The sequence below is a fragment of the Myxocyprinus asiaticus genome, chromosome 9 (genome assembly GCF_019703515.2).
Source record: "Myxocyprinus asiaticus isolate MX2 ecotype Aquarium Trade chromosome 9, UBuf_Myxa_2, whole genome shotgun sequence".
Taxonomy (NCBI): domain Eukaryota; kingdom Metazoa; phylum Chordata; class Actinopteri; order Cypriniformes; family Catostomidae; genus Myxocyprinus; species Myxocyprinus asiaticus.
This window is the reverse complement of record NC_059352.1, coordinates 34,571,532-34,589,982: the sequence shown is the minus strand read 5'-3', so window position 1 is coordinate 34,589,982 and position 18,451 is coordinate 34,571,532.

Sequence of the window (18,451 nt, the reverse complement as noted above, 5' to 3'; positions counted from 1 at the left end):
TCGTACTAATCACACACACACACACACCCTCATGTGTTATAATCATATCACTGTTTAGTTTGTAGTTGTAAGTCGGAAGTTTATTGACTGCATTGTATTAATTATTAATTGATATTACTGCATAAATAAACTTTGTTTATATTACAAAGAGAAGTGTTTTGGTTTGTTTTGCATACACCTGTGTCATGCTGACGGGATGTCAGTGCTTGGATTCAAGCCTTCATTCATTGTTTTTTTCCCGAAAATCGATATTCTTCGGATGTCGATTTTCCTAAGAAAACAATCTAATATTGAGACTGTTATACTATCTGGTTATTAGTCCCTGATTCCAGGGTGGTGCCCCGGCAATATTAATCCTTATTAATATTCTATTGATTTTTGATAATTGATAATTATCTTTGATGATTGTTGAATTTGAATGATCAATAAGCTAGTGTTAATTTTAATTAATGTTTCATCGACGTTAACAATTAACGATTATCTTTGATAATTGTTGATTTAAAGGATTAAAAAAGCTAACATTGATTCTCATCAATGTTCTATTGATTTTAATAATTAATAATTATCTTTGATAATTATTAATTATTGCTAATAACCAAACCCGCTCCTAAACGTAGCGCACTACATTTACTGGAGCCCCATATGAGGTTTTAATGAGTTAGATTCAATTAATTAATTTAAATATTAATTAATAACTAAAGAAATAATTATTAATTATTTCTGATAGTAACACTGATCTAAACAACCAGTAAAGCCCTACACCATTAAACTTATTTCGGAACCAGTGTCGAGTAGTGTGTGGGAGCTGAGTGACCCATGTGTCAGGCGTTGACCTTACGGTACAGACAGACCAAGAAGGTCAGAAGTGATGCTTACGTTGCAGGTCTCTGTCTATAACAGTTTGCCAAGGGAGAGCTTTGCTCTAGCCACCTCTGCGAAGGTGTTGGAACCCATTAGACTATTTCGGAACCGGTGTCGAGTAGTGCGTGGGAGCTGAATGACCCATGTGTCAGGCGTTGCCCTTATGGTACAAATTGCCCAAGAAGGTCAGAAAAGGATGGTGTGGCATGTTTAAAGTGACTGTTTTGGGGAGCAACTTGGACCCTGTTCCCCTTTTCCCGACCTACAAAGTAAACTTTGTCATTAACGGGAGGGGGTATATTGTCTAGTCATACTGACGAGGTTTCAGCGCCATATTCCTTTGAAGAGTTCGGCGGACCTGGTGAACAATGGAGCACGTCAAGCTTCGTTACTATCTCAGTCAAGCGTCTCCTTATATCCTCCATTTCCTCTCTCAAATCTTATTCTCTGAGGGGATTTGTAACCTTGCCTACCCACCTTCTTGTTTGGGTTTTCGTTCGAAAACCTTTTGTTGTTTAGGCCTGCCATGACCCTGGGGGTGTGTCTGGTTACCACCCTCCTGGTTCTGTTGTCTACCCTGCTGGCGGGGTGATCGGCACCTCTGGGGTCCTGTTCTAGCATTCAGCTTAACGCGAGGCATTTTGTTGCCTTCAAGCGCTAGGTCTGCACATTCTGAGGCTTGGATCCCCAGGGCTCTGGCATTGCCTTCATGCCCTCAGGCAGGGTGCACGCATGTCTCCCATGCCAGTTACACATACCTTCTGATTTCCTGCATGGTGGGGTTGCCCGTTCTGCAGTGCATCGTGACGTCATATCGCATGCACTCATGGAGGTTGTGAAGGAAAAGAGACTTGAAAGCTTGTTCCTCCTCCAGACCTGGTTCGTTACTTCCTTGGAAGTACGCAATTCTCAGGCGTCTGTAATATTCATGCGGAGGCTCGTGCCTCTTCTGGGTGATGGCGAAAGCAGCTATGGTAGCGGAGGCTTCGTCGATAAACAGCGAATACTCCTCACGTAGGGCTTTACACAGAGCTGAGTAGCGGTTTTGAGTACCAGTCGGTAGCATTGCCATGAACGCTTGGACACTCCTTACCGTGGTCTTCCATATAAGCTTGAGTTTTTCACGCGACGAAGCATAAGGCAAGTCAACCAGGCAGTGCTCAATTTCCCTAAGATAATTGTCAATGTTTGAATCTCTATTACTTGGGTCAAAGCGTTCTATGTCCCCTGCGAGAGACTCGAGTTGTCAGATGTGCAAGCGTTGGTGACGGTATGACCATGGGTCGTCCGTGTCATCCGAAACACCATAGTCACTCGGATCGCTATAGCGATGAGGACAACTTCCTACCCTACGTGGTGGGGAAGGAGTCCAGTCGACGCGTGGGGGTGGACCCCGGGTTGCGTACAGCTCCCTGGCTAATGGGATCTTTGAGCCGCTTACACCACTCTGGGCTTGGAAATAATTGTCCCCCCTCCGTGGTGTGGAATCAGTCGGTTTGAAACACACGGTGGCATGACTGAAAACTGACTGAGGGGGGCAACTGTAAGGAAAGGCACCTGCATCCAACCAGCGGGCCACTGGAGGAGCTTGAAAGGTGTCTTGGAGGACAAAGTCAGAGACTGTTCCACCAGGGGCAGCTCGGCTCCTAGCATATGTCCCTGGGTTTCACAGGGGCACATTTCTACGTGTAGCGCTAAAGAGGGGGCCCTCTTCTATGTCAGATGTTGTGCTGTGCATTTCAGCTGCACTTACCTGATCTGACTCTACTCTTAGCTGGGCAGATTGAAGCTGCCTGCGCAGGGTTTCGTTTTCCTCCTGCATCTGGGCAGTATCTTCCTGTGCCTGGACTTTCTCAGCTTGGGTGCACCTAATTTCTTGGTGCAGGCTGAGATTTTCCTTCTGCACTGCTTGGGTGAGCTGGGCCTGGTGCTCTGCGGTTTGCTGTTGGGTTCTGCGGTGATGAAGAAGGAACATTTGGCCCACTAGGTCCAGGATTGTGCTCTTTGGCATCCCGACCAGGTTGTTGACATAAACTAGTTCCTGCAATGCTTCATCACAACGACTAATATTGTAGCCGTTAAGGTTATCTCTCTCCTCTACGGAGAGACAGAGGACAGCAACGACCACATCTTGCAGTGCTGGGTCGACTAACCACTGTGGAGCTTCAGCTCCAATCACACGGAGCGATTGGTGACTCATTTTGCTGGGGCAGTAAAAATCTTGTGACACAGTGGCTCTGATAGCTTGTTGTTTTACAGTTTCTATAATGCTGACACGAATGCACAGGTGAGAGGCCTCAACCTGTGGCTTATGGGCTACTGTTATGTAATGTGCAAATTTCACACTCTCTTTGGTGGACGTCAATGAAGTGACTTGGCACATCTGTGTAACATCTAGATGAAAGCGTTAGGAGTTAAATAACAACAACAGCAGATTTTAAGCAGACTATAGTAAATTTACCAACCCCTTATTCATTCTTAAGAGCACTTTCACACCACACTGGCTTATGTTTGGCAAGGTGTGAGAAGTCAGTTGTCAAACAGAACCAAACTTTAAAGTTGTGATTCAAGTTATTACTTTGGATTCTTATGCATACACACTGTGACAGAACTGGCATGTAGGATGCCTCACACGGGGCACCAATTATTATGTAGGGCTTTACTGGTTGTTTAGATCAGTGTTACTATCAGAAATAATTAATAATTATTAATAAAAATAATAATATATTATTAATTAATATTTAAATTAATTAATTGAATCTAACTCATTAAAACCTCATATGGGGCTCCAGTAAATGTAGTGCGCTACGTTTAGGAGTGGGTTTGGTTATTAGCAATAATTAATAATTATCAAAGATAATTATTAATTATTAAAATCAATGTTAGCTTTTTTAATCCTTTAAATCAACAATTATCAAAGATAATCACCAATCATTAACATCGATGAAACATTAATTAAAATTAACACTAGCTTATTGATCCTTCAAAATCAACAATCATCAAAAATAATTATCAATTATCAAAAATCAATAGAATATTAATAAGGATTATTATAAAAGATATCGATTTTCGGGAAAAAAACAATAAATGAAGGCTTGAATCCGAGCACTGACATCCCGTCAGAATGACACAGGTGTATGCACAACAAACCAAAACACTTCTCTTTGTAATATAACAAAGTTTATTTATGATTAGATATGGAAATCAAAATAATCCTATAACACATGAGGGTGTGTGTGTGTGAGAGCGAGTGTATGTGTGTAAGGAGGGACGCGCACAAAATGGCAGACGTGACTCTCGTGAGGAGTATGTCACGCAAGACTTCCGGCCAGAGAATTTGGCCGTGAATGTGGGCGGAGAGAAAACAGTCAATGGCGTCTACCAGTTACCATGTGTATCCGCTTGTACGATAGCTTAGGGACAAAGCTGAGCTTTATCACGAAGCTATCTGCTAGCCAAATATGTGTGTGAGAATGTTTGTGAGGGGTCGCGTGTGTGTGTGTGGTTAGTACGAGAAAGAGAGAGAATTAAGTGACGGCCCCAAAGCCGGTTTCGCGATCATGGGAGAGAAAGCAGCTGTTAGTTTATCACTCAGAGACGCGATGGACGGCTCGTAAACCGTCCCGCGGTCTTTTATTCTTTAATGGATAAACTCAGTTTGCCGGTCTCACCCGCGATGGCAGAAATGCACAACAGTCCAGTGTGGTTGGACTACAATACAGCAAATCTCATTTGTGATAATTAATACCCTGAGTATTAGCCGCAATGAGCGGACTTGGTGGTCCATAAACTGTACAAGCAATGACCTTGATACACAAGAACACACTATAATATTCTATCTCTGCCCAGACGTAAATCTCTCACTTGAATCGGATGAGGACGTAGAATGTGTGTTCATCCGTCCTTTAACTCTGACTCGGTTCCTCGAGGCTCGGGTGATGACGGGAGGCCGTTTCCTCGCTCTATCGGCAGGCGGTACGGCTGCTGATTCTCGGCGGGCTGGCGGAGAAATCAGCGACGTCGACTTGATTGAAGATGGAAGAGAAATCTTTTATCTCTTCACTTCTGCAGGCAAACGGATGAAGATGCGGATTGCTCAGTGGTCTCCTTCAGATCCGTTAGAGTGTTCGGTGGAACACAGAGTAATCTCAACTCGTCCAGCAAGATGGAGATTGTATTGGATTACTTCCTTGTGCCACGAGGCTACACCTGCCACTCTGGCCATCTCTGAACACCACTCCTGAAATGGAGGCACTTCAGCCGGCATCCAAATCCTCAAAGTGATCTGTCTGCCGATCATAACACTAGTTAGGAACCAGTTTTTCATATGCTTATTCTCCAAATTAATGACTGCCCCATCTCCCAAGAGCTGCGTCTACGCACAGCGAGCAAAGTTGCTGGAAGCAAATCCCGGAAGCTAGTGACCAAGACAGACTTGCAGCGCATTTGGGAACAACTGGGGGATTTGGAGAATCAACGTCCGAATTGTTGGAATTCCCGAACATGAGGAAGGCAGAGATATGGTGAAATTCCTAGACGACTTCCCGAGTCTGCTCAACATAACAGGCCATAAGCTGGAAATCGAGAGAGCTCACAGGGTCCCGGTTCGGAGATCAGCTGAGGGAGACAGGCCCGATCAATTCTGGCCAAATTTCTGAGATCATCCAATAAAGATCTCGTGTTACGCGAGGTGAGGAGTAAAGGAAAGCTTTCAGCATTTTCTTGTTCCCAGATTTTGTGAATTCAACAAGAGAGAAACGTGATCGATTCAGGGAATGCAAGAATCTCTTACATCAATGGAAGATCGTGTTTGCTCTGATGTTTCCGGCCAAACAGAGAATAGATATTAAGGATGGCTGTAGAGAATTTACATGCCCACAGCAAGCACTGTCCTTCATAAAAACATTGGAGTGAGTAAGCCATTTGGTGATTTTCATGTTGCTGTTTAGTGGGCCTAATTCACTGAACATACACTCGACTGCCCGAGGAAGCTGGGCGCCTTCTTTGTTTCTTTTGTGCTGGTTACGCCTAGCGGCTGGAGTTTGTTTTGTGTCATAATTTCTTCGGGACAGCTTGTGGATAAATCTGCATGTTTTTGGTGCTTATGCCTCCTGTGGAGTGGAGTTTGTTTTATGGAACATCTCTTGCAGGACATTGGAGTGATTGTGTCTTTTGTTGCACTCATTTATCATCCGAATGGGCCAGCTTACTGAACATTCGTTTGACTGTCTGAGGAAACGGAACTTTTTTTTTGTGCTGGTTCTGCTAGCGGCTGGAGCTTGTTCTGTGGAGGAACATACCTTCGGGACAGTTACGTGGATGGATCTACACGTTTTTTGTGTTTATTCTGCTTATTGAGCAGACTTGAGCAATCTGACAGCAAAGTTTTTGCGGGGACTCTCGTAGGCGTACATGGACTATTTGAGTTTAGAGGGATGGACACCAGTGTGCGCTGTCGTGCGCAGGGTTAATGCACACATTTTTCTTTTTTCTGTTTGTTTGGTTCGGGGGGAGGTTTGAGGTTTGATTCTTACACTAATGTTGGAACGTGATCTTTATAATGTTGTTTTTGACACACAATCTATTTTTTCTATGTCAAACGTCAAATGTTAATATGAGTGGCTTATCTCTCTCCACGTGGAATGTGAATGGGTTGGGGCACCCCATAAAAAAAGGAAGGTTATTTCTTTTCTTTTTCCGATTAACATTTTTTATTGATTCATCCATTAAATATAAATAATAGTACACACATATACAGAATCAATATCCAACTCCTCAAAATGATCTGTCTGGCGATCATAACACTAGTTAGGATCCAGTTTTTCATATGCTTATTCTCCAAATTAATGACTGCCCCATCTCCCAAGATACAGAGTCTGGGGCAAAATAAAATTTAAAAGGCCAAAACCTCGCACATAAAATTCTGAATCCTCATCCAAAATTCTTGCATCTTAACACATCCCCAAAAAACATGGGTTGTGTCTCCATCTGAATGACATCGCCAGCAGGTGGGTGTGTCTTTAAGACCAAGCCAATGCAACCTAGAGGGGGTCCAATAGACTCTATGTAAAATCTTAAATTGCATGAGACGAACCCTTACGTTTTTTAGAATTCCAGCCCACTCTCCCTCCTCCAATACCAAATTTAGATCTTTCTCCCATAATCTCTTAAGAGAAGTTGAAGTTCCGTCTACCAGACTCTGAATTAGTAGGGAGTAATACACAGATGCCTCATGACCTTTTCCAAAAGCAGTAATCACCACTCCCAGAGTATCTGCCACTGTAGGAGGGTGTAAACCACTCCCAAAAACAATACAGAGCAGGTGGTGCAGCTGTAAATACTTATAGAACTGAGATCTAGGAATCCCAAAAAGTTGAACCAAATTTTGGAAGGATCTCAACACTCCATTCCAATATAGGTCACCGAGTGTAGTAACCCCCATCCCAATCCACTCTGACCAGCAAAAAGGGGACATGTTGATGCATAGTTTGGGGTTCAGCCATATGCTCAAGGCAACATTTAAAAAATGTCAGAATTAAACATTCTGCAGACTTTTGTGCATACTGAGTTCAAGTGTGAGATAACAGGATGTAACTTAGCTTCTCAGATTAATTTGATAGAAAGGCTATCACAAATAAATAAATAAATAATAAACATACATGATTAAACTAAACTACATTCTCCACATCCCCTCCCTGAGAGTCCCCCAAAAAAACTAAATATTTGCCCCATTTTTTAGCAAATAAGTCCCTAAACTCCAGCCTTCTACTTACCACCTCTTCAAATGCAGCTACCCTCCCCATTTCCACACACCACTCTGAAAAAAAGGGTGCTCCACTTGACTTCCAGCCCCTTAAAATTACTTGCCTGCCGATCATGAGACTGGTCAGAACCCAATTTTTATGTGATTATCCCCTAAATGCATGACCGCCCCATCACTCAAAATACAGAGTCTGAGACAAAGCAAAACCTGAGTGTTCAAAACATCACACAAATACCTCTGAACCCTCAACCAAAACTCCTGGATCTTAACACACCCACAAAAGACATGGGTAGTGTCTCCAACTTCTGATTGGCATCGCCAGCAAGTGGGTGTGTCTTTAAGACCAAGCCTATATAATCTAGATGGGGTCCAATAAAATCTATGTAAATCTTAAATTGCATAAGGCGAACCCTTGCATCTCTAGATACAGACTTGACATTTTTAAGAATCTTAGTCCACACTCCATCCTCCAATACCAAATTCAAATCTTTTTCCCATACTCTCTTGAGAGAAGTCAAGGCTCCATCCCCAGACTCTGAATTAGTAGGGAGTAATACACTGATGCTTCATGGCCTTTTCCAAAAGCAGCAATCACCTCTCCCAAAGCACCTGCCACTTTAGGGGGGTGCGTGCCACTCCCAAAAATAGTGCAGAGTAGATGGCGAAGCTGTAAATACTTATAAAACTGAGATCTGGGAATGCCAAAATGTTGAACCAAATTTTCAAAAGGTCTCAATACTCCAACCTCATATAGGCCACCAAGTGCATTAACCCCCCTCACAATCCAATCTGACCAACAAAATGGGGACTTATTAATACATAGTTTAGGGTTCAGCCATGTGCTCGAGGCTGCGTTTAAATAAATATCCGAATTAAACACTCTGGACACTTTTGTCCATATCGAGTGCAAATGCAAAATAACGGGCTGCGACTCAACCTCTCCAGCTAGTTTGATAGAAAGGCTTTGCAGTGGCGAGATAGGGGCAAGAACTTCCTTTTCAATACAAAACCAGGGAGGGGCTCTCTCAGGTGGAAGCGACCAATGAGCCAAATGTCTAAGACCGAACGCATAATAATAAAACAAAATCTTAGGTAGGCCTAACCCACCATTGTCAACTGGCCTATGTAACTTATTGAAATTTAACCTGGGGCGCTTACCATTCCAAATAAAGGACTTCGCTATGCTACCAAATTGCTTGAAATATGAGAGGGGGACATCTATAGGGAGAGACTGAAGCAGGTAGTTGAATTTTGGAATACAATTCATTTTAATAACATTAACCTTCCCAATCATCGATAAATGTAATGAAGCCCACCTGCCCACATCGCTTGAAAACCTTTTTATTAAAGGGTCAAAATTAACTCTAACTAAATCAGACAAATTTGCTGGGAATAAAATCCCCAAATATTTAATGCCCTGTTTAGGCCACTGAAAGGCGCCCGGCTGGAAAGCCGTTACTGGACAGTACGCTGTCAGAGCCAAAGCCTCGGATTTAGACCAATTGACTTTGTATCCTGAGAACTTGGAAAAAGAATTAATAATCCTGTGGAGGCAAGGCATAGATCTAGTAGGTTCAGAGACAAATAATAAAATATCATCTGCGTAAAGCAGAAGCTTATGCGCCACACCTCCCACCATCACCCCTGGAAAACCATCTTCCTTTCTTATCGCGGCTGCTAATGGTTCCAGGGCAAGAGAGAACAATAATGGGGAAAGAGGGCAACCCTGCCGAGTGCCCCTATTCAGAGTAAAATAATCTGAAATTAATCCATTTGTTTGTACCGCTGCTACAGGATGTTTATAAAGTAATTTAATCCAACCAATAAATGTACTTCAGAACCCATACATTTCCAAAATCTTAAAAAGATAATCCCATTCTACCATATCAAACGCCTTTTCGGCATCAAGTGAGATGGTAGTGTTACCGGAGACTGATCATTCGCCACTGACCACATGATATTGATGAGACGCCTGATGTTATCAGAAGAGCTACAGCCCCTAATAAACCCCACCTGATCTATATGTATAAGTGATGTCATAACTTAATCGAGTTGCCAAAATTTTTGACAATATTTTTACATCTAGTTGGATCAGGGAGATTGGACGGTAACTTTTACACTCGCTTGGATCTTTGTCCTTTTTTAGAATCAGACTGATCCAGGCTTGTGTCATGGTTGGAGGAAGTTTTCCCTTCTTTAATGATTCAGTATAAACTTCCCCATAACGTAAGAAATATGATATAGTGTTTCTTCAAGAAACGCATCTTTCCCCGCAGGAAGCTGAAAAATTTGGGAAGATGTGGGGTGGGCATGTTTTCTTTAGTGCTGGCTCAAGTAAGAGTAGGGGAGTCATTACATTGATAAGTAAACATCTACAATTCAAATGTCTCAAACAGATTAAAGATAAATTAGGAAAAGTCATTATTATTTTAGCAGAAATTCAGGGGCAAAAGTTGATTTTGACTAATATTTACGCACCTAACGCTGATGACCAGGGCTTTTTTATAGATCTTGAAGGGATGTTGCAAGCCGCTGTCACCCCTCATGATATAATATTGGGAGGAGACTTTCATCTTTTGATGGACTCAGTCCTTGATCATAATGAAGCAAAAGTGTGCAAGCCCCCTAATTTAACATTGACGCTTCTCAGGATGTGTAAAAATCTTGGCCTTACAGATATTTGGAGACTTTTGAACCCATCTGGTAGGGACTATACATTTTTCATCAGTCCATAAGATTTATTCTAGAATAGATTTTTTTTATATATCTAAGTCCCTCATTTCATCTGTTGTTGATTGCTCAGTTGGAAACATCTTAGTCTCAGATCACACCCTGGTGAGTTTATAGGTGTTGCCAAATATGGAGAAAAAGAAATCATATAGTTGGTGCTTTAATGTATCCCTTTTGCAAAATCCTGAATTTCAACAAATGTTAAAGGCTGAAATTGCTGTTTATATGGAGACCAACTGGTCCTCAGTATCCTCTGTGGTCATGGCTTGGGAGGCACTTAAGGCGGTTCTTAGGGGCCAGATCATACAGTATGCATCATTCACCAAAAAATCCAAAGCACAAGAACTTGGAGAGTTGGAAGGGAATATTATAAGTGCTGAGGCAGAGCTGAAGAGCCAAATGTCATCTGATGGCCTCAGAGAATTGACCCAATTGAAATACAGATATAATACTATTTTGTCGCGGTAGGTGGAGTTTTGGCTATTCAGGCCAGGGCAAGACAGTCATACTTTGAGTCGGGAGACAAAGCAGGGAAGCTTTTGGCAAGATACATAAAACAGAGTGAGTCTTTTTCTACCATTCCCTCAGTGAAATCTGCTGGTGGGGAAATATTTAACTAGGCCATTGATAATAATAATGCTTTTAAAGAATTTTATCTTGATCACTATAGTTCCACGTCTTCGTTGACTGATGAAGATATTAGGAACTTTGTGGAACCATAGAACTCCCTAAACTGATGACTGAGCAAAAACATTATCTTGATTCTGAGATAAACTTGGAAGAGCTTGGTGAGGTAGTTAAGGCCTTGCCTGCAGGTAAAGTTCCAGGGCCAGATGGTTTTGCCGCTGAATTTTTTAGATCTTATGCTACAGAATTGGCTCCACTTTTGTTAGAAATTTATATGGAATCATTAAAGAATGGAAAGCTTCCACCAACCATGACACAAGCCCGGATCAGTCTGATCCTTAAAAAGGACAAAGATCCAAGCGAGTGTAAGATTTACCGTCCAATTTCCGTGGTCCAGCTAGACGTAAAAATATTGTCAAAAATTCTGGCTAACCAATTAAGTAAAGTTATGACCTCTCTTATTCATATAGATCAGGTGGGGTTTATTCGGGGCTGCAGCTCTTCTGATAACAATTGCCGTTTCATCAATATTATGTGGTCAGTGGCAAATGATCAGACTCCGGTCACGGCCATCTCACTTGATGCCGAAAAGGCATTTGATATGGTAGAATGGGATTATCTTTTTAAGATTTTGGAAATATACGGGTTCGGGAATACTTTTATTTGATAGATTAAGTTACTTTATAGACATCTGGTAGCAGCGGTACAAACAAATGGATTTATTTCAGATTATTTTACTCTGGATAGGAGTAAATAGGAGTAATAATCTTTCCCCATTATTGTGCTGTCTTGTCCTGGAACCATTAGCAGCCGCAATAAGAAGGGAAGATGATTTTCTAGGGGTGGTGGCAGGAGGTATGACGCATAAACTTTTGCTTTACACAGATGATATTTTATAATTTGTCTCTGACCCTATTAGATCTATGCCTTGTCTCCATAGAATTATTAATTCCTTTTCTAATTTCTTGGGATACAGAGTCAATTGGTCTAAATCTGAAGCTTTGTCTCTGACAGCGTATTGCCTAGTAACGGCTTTCCAGCCGGGCGCCTTCCAGTAGCTTAAACAGGGCATTAAGTATTTGGGCATTTTATTCCCAGCAAATTTGTCTGATTTAGTTAATTTTGACCCATTAACAAAAAGGTTTTCGAGTGATGTGGGCAGGTGGGCTTCATTATATTTATCTATGATTGGGAAGGTTAATGTTATTAAATGAATTGTATTCTAAAATTCAACTATCTGCTACAATCTCTCCCTGTAGATGTCCCCCTCGAAGTCCGGAGTCCTTCATTTGGAATGGTAAGCGTCCCAGATTACATTTCAATAAATTACATAGGCCCATTGACAAAGGTGGGCTGGGCCTACCCAAGATTTTGTTTTATTATTATGCATTTGGTCTCAGACATTTGGCCCATTGGTTGCTTCCACCTGAGAGAGCCCCTACCTGGTTTTATATTGAACAGGAAGTTCTTGCCCCAATTTTGCCATTGCAAAGCCTTTCTATCAAACTAATCGTAGAAGTTAAGTTACACCCCGTTATCTCGCATTTGCACTCGGTATGGACAAAAGTGTCCAGAGTGTTTAATTTGGACATTTATTTAAATGTTGCCTCAAGCATATGGCTGAACCCTAAGTTATGTATTAATAAGTCCCCTTTCTGCTGGTCAGAGTGAATTGTGAGGGGGGTTGCTACACTCAGTGACCTGTATGAGATTGGAGTGTTGAGATCTTATGAGAATTTGGTTGAACATTTTGGAATTCACAGATCTCAGTTTTATTGGTATTTACAGCTCCGCCACCTGCCCTGTATTGTTTTTGGGAGTAGCACACACCCCCCTAAAGTGGCAGATACTCTGGGAGAGGTAATTACTGCTTTTGGAAAAGGTCATGAGGCATCAGTGTATTACTCCCTGCTAAATCAGTGTCTGGGGGATGGTGCTTCAACTTCTCTCAAGAGATTATGGGAGAAAGATTTACATTTGATATTGGAGGAGGGAATGTGGGCTAGAATTCTAAAAAATTTCAAGTCTGCATCTAGAGATGCAAGGGTTCACCTTATGCAATTCAAGATTTTACATAGATTTTATTAGACCCCCTTTAGATTGTATAGGCTTTGTCTTAAAGTCACACCCACCTGCTGGTGATGCCAATCAGAAGTTGGAGGCACATCCCATTCTTTTGGGGGTGTGTTAACATCCAAGATTTTTGGTTGAAGGTTCAGAGTTGTTTGTGTGATGTTTTGGGCACTCAGATTTTTCTTTGCCCCAGACTTTGTATTTTGGGCAATAGGGCAGTCATAAATTTGGGGGCCAAACATATAAAAAATTGGGTTCTGACCAGTATTATGATTGGCAGACAAATGATTTTAAGGGGTTGGAAGTCGGACGGAGCGCCGTCATTTTCGAGGAGGTGGCAGGTAGAAGGCTGGGGTTTGGGGACTTGTTTGTCAGAAAGTGGGGTAGCTATTTGGTGGTTTTGGGGGACTCTCTGGGAAGGGATGGGGAGAGAGAAGTCTAATTTAATTATGTATGTTTATTATATATGAAATTTGTGTGTGTGTGTATTATTTTATGTGACCACGGGGGTGTTTGTTGGGAGTTAGGGTGGGGTTAGTGATTGGGGAGGGATATTAGTGGGTTTTAAATGTTAAATTTTGATTCGGTGTGTATGTGTTGTGTTTTTCTCTGTTGTGTCTTTTTTTAATCAATAAAAAAATGTTAATTACAACAAAAAAAAAAGCAAAAAAAAAATCGGGGTCCAAGCATATGTGAGGAAATAAACAAAATAATCAGAATTGACAGAAATGATCCAGTGGATGCCAAATAATACAAATTGACTATTTAAAAGCAACTGAAAGCTGATTGGTTGATGCTTTTCAAAATATGCGACTGTCCTCATAGACCTTGATGACACCTTGTACAAATAAACTGCAAGCAAATTTTCAAGTCGATCGGACCATCGGTTCCATAGTTGGAGCAATTTTTTAACCATTATAGCGCCACCAAGAGGCAGAGATGTGCGATTGTTGTGTGTGTCCTCAGAAGGACCTCATACATAAGTGTACCAAATTTGGTGATAATATCTCATTCCGTTCAAGAGTTATAACTATTTTAGTAAAAGTGGCCCCGCCCACTATGTACATTTTGGCATACTGTTTGACGATGAATCAATTTCAAAATTCCTTGATAAATATTCATATTGGGACACTGCTGAATCTATCTGCACTGGTTTGTTTCCGATCGGGTGAATGGCCTAGGAGGAGTTTGTTTTCAATTTTTTTCAAACAATCCAAAATAGCGGGAAAATGAAGGGACGGAGCAAAAATTTGAAGGTCGCAAAACCCTTTGTCATGACACAAGGAATCACAGGAAAAAAAATTCCCTGTCTGTCACTCACTCGACATTGTGTCGATGTAGTGACACTAGGGGTTCGCTCTTGAGAGTCCCAATCACCTTTGCTTTATTCAGAAAAGGCCAATGAAAATTGGCGAGCATGCCACTCTCCGCCGCGGACATACAGGTATAAAAGGAGATGGCATGCACCACTCATTCAGACTTGTTCTTTGTGTTCTGGATGTGGATATGGGAGTTTTCCTGCTGGATCAATCCCCACGGACCTCCCAGCCCCAGCATGCTCGTTCTTCCCGGTAGAGTTCACGAGCGAGGTAGGCGGTTCACCTCAGGGTGGATTTAATATCTCGTTCAGAGCTCACGACGAGGATGAGTTATTGGTTACAGCATCGGAGGGTGGGCTTTTGCTCTCGGGCAGTAGAGCTCAGGATGAGGTGGATGAGCCATGAACATCGGGCTTGAGTGGAACCCTCCGCCCTGCCCTGAGCGTTCGTGGATAGACGACTCACGGCCGCGCCCCAGTGCCCTTCGTACCAGAAGTGCATGAGGAGCTCACAAATTCATGGAAGGCACCTTTCTCTGCCTGTACACGCTTTGCCGGCTCGTCCACCCTAACTACCCTCAACGGCGGAGCAGCTAAGGGATATGTCGAGCTTCCCCAGGTAGAGCGCGCCGTTGTGGGGCACAGCCACCTGGAGGAACTGACCAAGGCTCCCTTCCAAGGCATGTAAGTTTTCTTCGTTACTCGTGGCGAAAGCTTACAATGCCGCAGGTCAGGCCGCTTCCGCTCTACACGCCATGGCCATCCTGCAGGTCCATCAGGCCAAGGTGCTCAAAGATCTGCACGAGGGTAGGACCGAGCCAGGGCTTATTCAGAAACTGCGTACCACGATCGACCTCGTTCTACGGGCGACGAAAGTTATGGTGCGCGCCCTGGGCTGGACGATGTCCACCTTGGTGGTCCAAGAGCGGCACCTGTGGCTCAAACTTGTGGAGATGAGTGATGCCCAGAAGGTCAGTTTTCTCGATGCACCCATTACCCAAGGGGGGCTCTTTGGCGAAACTGTCGAGGATTTTGCCAACCAGTTCTCGACGGTGAAGAAACAGATGGAGGCCATCAAACACATGCTGCTGCAGCGTGACTTGGCCGCCTATAGGCCTCCGAAGTCCCGCGCCCCATCTGCCTCTCGCCAGGGCCGTCCGCCTGCGGTGCCGGCTCTGGCTCCCCCACCATTGGAGCCCGTACGCCTGTCTTTGAGATGAAGATCCTCCCGCAGGAAGGCAGCACCGCCTGCCCACCAACTGGCTGTCAAGAACACCGGACGGGCTTCGAAGCGGTCCTGAGACAGACAACCCAGGGATGAGGCAACTCTCATTGACGACTCATTAAAAACTTAAATTTTTGCTATAATTTAATATAATTATTTATTGAAAAAATATGTAGCTCTGAAGATTATACTGTAATGAAGTCATTTACCATTTTATATATCCCTAAAATTGCTTTAAATTAAATTAACAAATTAATTCAATGCATTAGGTGTTAAGTTGGTCTAGGTAAAGTTTAATATGAGCACAGAAGTCATTTAGCCTTGTAATTTTGTTGCAATTATCAGAATCAGAATCAGAATGAGCTTTATTGCCAAGTATGCTTACACATACAATAATAATAATAGAGAGTATAAACTATATATAATCGCATCTTAGTAAGATATAAGTCAACATTTGAACCACTTTAAAGTTTTTTTTGTTTTTTTTTACATTTGTATCATTAGATATTTGAGTAAGTTGAAACCTAATACTTACATTTAAAAGTGCAATTCGGAAATTTCTCAAAAAAATCCTGTCGTCACTGGCGCACAATGAATTCTGGGGTAGGCAAGGCCGCGAAGGATCCATCTATTGTATCCTTCATTTCACGGGAAATTAAGGACGCATTTGGAGGCAGCATTTTTTTTTTTTTAACATTTGGCAGACACTTTTATCCAAAGCAACTTACAGTGCCCTTATTACAGGGACAATCCCCCTGGAACAACCTAGAGTTAAGTGCCTTGCTCAAGGACACAATGGGGGTGGCTGTGGAGATTGAACCAATCAAATCAAATCAAATCAAATCACTTTATTGTCACACAGCCATATACACAAGTGCAATGGTGTGTGAAATTCTTGGGTGCAGTTCCGATCAACATAGCAGTCGTGACAGTGATGAGACATACGCCAATCTACAATAAACATCAAATTAACACAACACAATTTAAACATCTGTTATACATAATTAAACTCGACTTAAAACATCAAATTAACACAGCACAATTTAAACATCTGTTATACATAATTAAACTCGACTTAAAACATCAAATTAACACAGCACAATTTAAACATCTGTTATACATAATTACACAACTTAAAACATCAAATTAACACAACACAATTTAAACATCTGTTATACACAATTACACTCAACAATATACAATAATAACATACATTGCACAGTATACAATATGCTGTTTTTGTTTTTTTTGTTTTTTTTTTGTTTTTTACTATATAGATACTATATAGATACACATTATTCAATAAAAATTAAAATATATATGAAAAAAGTATATATATAGAATGTACAGTATTGTACTGTATTGACATTCAGGCTGTCGGTTGATAGTCAGTTGTTAAGAGAGACATAATATAATGACAGTAATATAATTTATGACAGTCCGGTGTGAGATAAAAGAGTAATAAAGTGCAGGGATGATGTATTTTGATCGTGGGAGATCAAGAGTTCAGAAGTCTGATTGCTTGGGGGAAGAAGCTATCATGGAGTCGGCTGGTGCGTGTCCTGATGCTGCGATACCGCCTACCTGATGGTAGCAGTGAGAACAGCCCATGGCTCGGGTGGCTGGAGTCTCTGATGATCCTCCGAGCTTTTTTCACACACCGCCTTGTATATATTTCCTGGAGGGAGGGAAGCTCACCTCCGATGATGTGTTTGGCAGTTCGCACCACCCTTTGCAGTGCTTTGCGGTTGTGGGCAGTGCTATTGCCGTACCAGGTGGAGATGCAGCCAGTCAGGATGCTCTCCACAGTGCAGGTGTAGAACCGTGTGAGGATGTGGCGGTTCATTCCAAACTTCCTCAGCCGTCTCAGGAAGAAAAGGCGCTGATGAGCCTTCTTCACAACGACTTCAGTGTGGACGGACCATGTGAGTTCCTCAGTGATGTGGACACCCAGGAACTTGAAGCTGCTGACTCTCTCCACTGGTGCCCCATTGATGGTGATGGGACTGTGTTCTCTGTCTTTTCTTCTGAAGTCCACCACAAGCTCCTTTGTCTTACTGACGTTGAGGGAGAGGTTGTGCTCCTGACACCAGTGTGTCAGAGTGTGCACCTCCTCTCTGTAGGCTGTTTCATCATTGTCAGTGATCAGACCTACCACCGTCGTGTCATCAGCAAACTTAATGATGGCATTGGAGTTATGTGTTGCCACACAGTCATGTGTGTACAGGGAATACAGTAGTGGGCTGAGAACACAGCCCTGCGGGGCTCCAGTGTTGAGGGTCAGTGATGAGGAGATGTTGCTGCCTATTCTAACCACCTGGCGTCTGCTTGACAGGAAGTCCAGGATCCAGCTGCACAGCGAGCTGTTTAAGCCCAGAGCCCGGAGTTTCTCATCTAGCTTGGAGGGCACTATGGTGTTGAATGCTGAGCTGTAGTCTACAAACAGCATTCTCACATAAGTGTTCTTTTTTTCCAGGTGGGAGAGAGCAGTGTGTATTGTAGATGCAATGGCATCATCAGTGGAGCGGTTGTTACGGTAAGCAAACTGCAGCGGGTCAAGATTGAGTGGTAATACAGAGCAGATGTAATCTCTGATTAGTCTCTCAAAACATTTGCTGATGATGGGGGTCAGAGCAACAGGACGCCAGTCATTTAAACAAGTTATTTTCGATTGTTTTGGAACAGGCACAATGGTGGATGTTTTAAAGCATGTGGGGACTACAGACAAAGAGAGGGAGAGGTTGAAAATGTCCGTAAAAACACCAGCCAGCTGGTTCGCGCACGCTCTGATGACGCGGCCCGGAATGCCGTCTGGACCCGCGGCTTTGCGGATATTCACCCGTCGGAATGATCG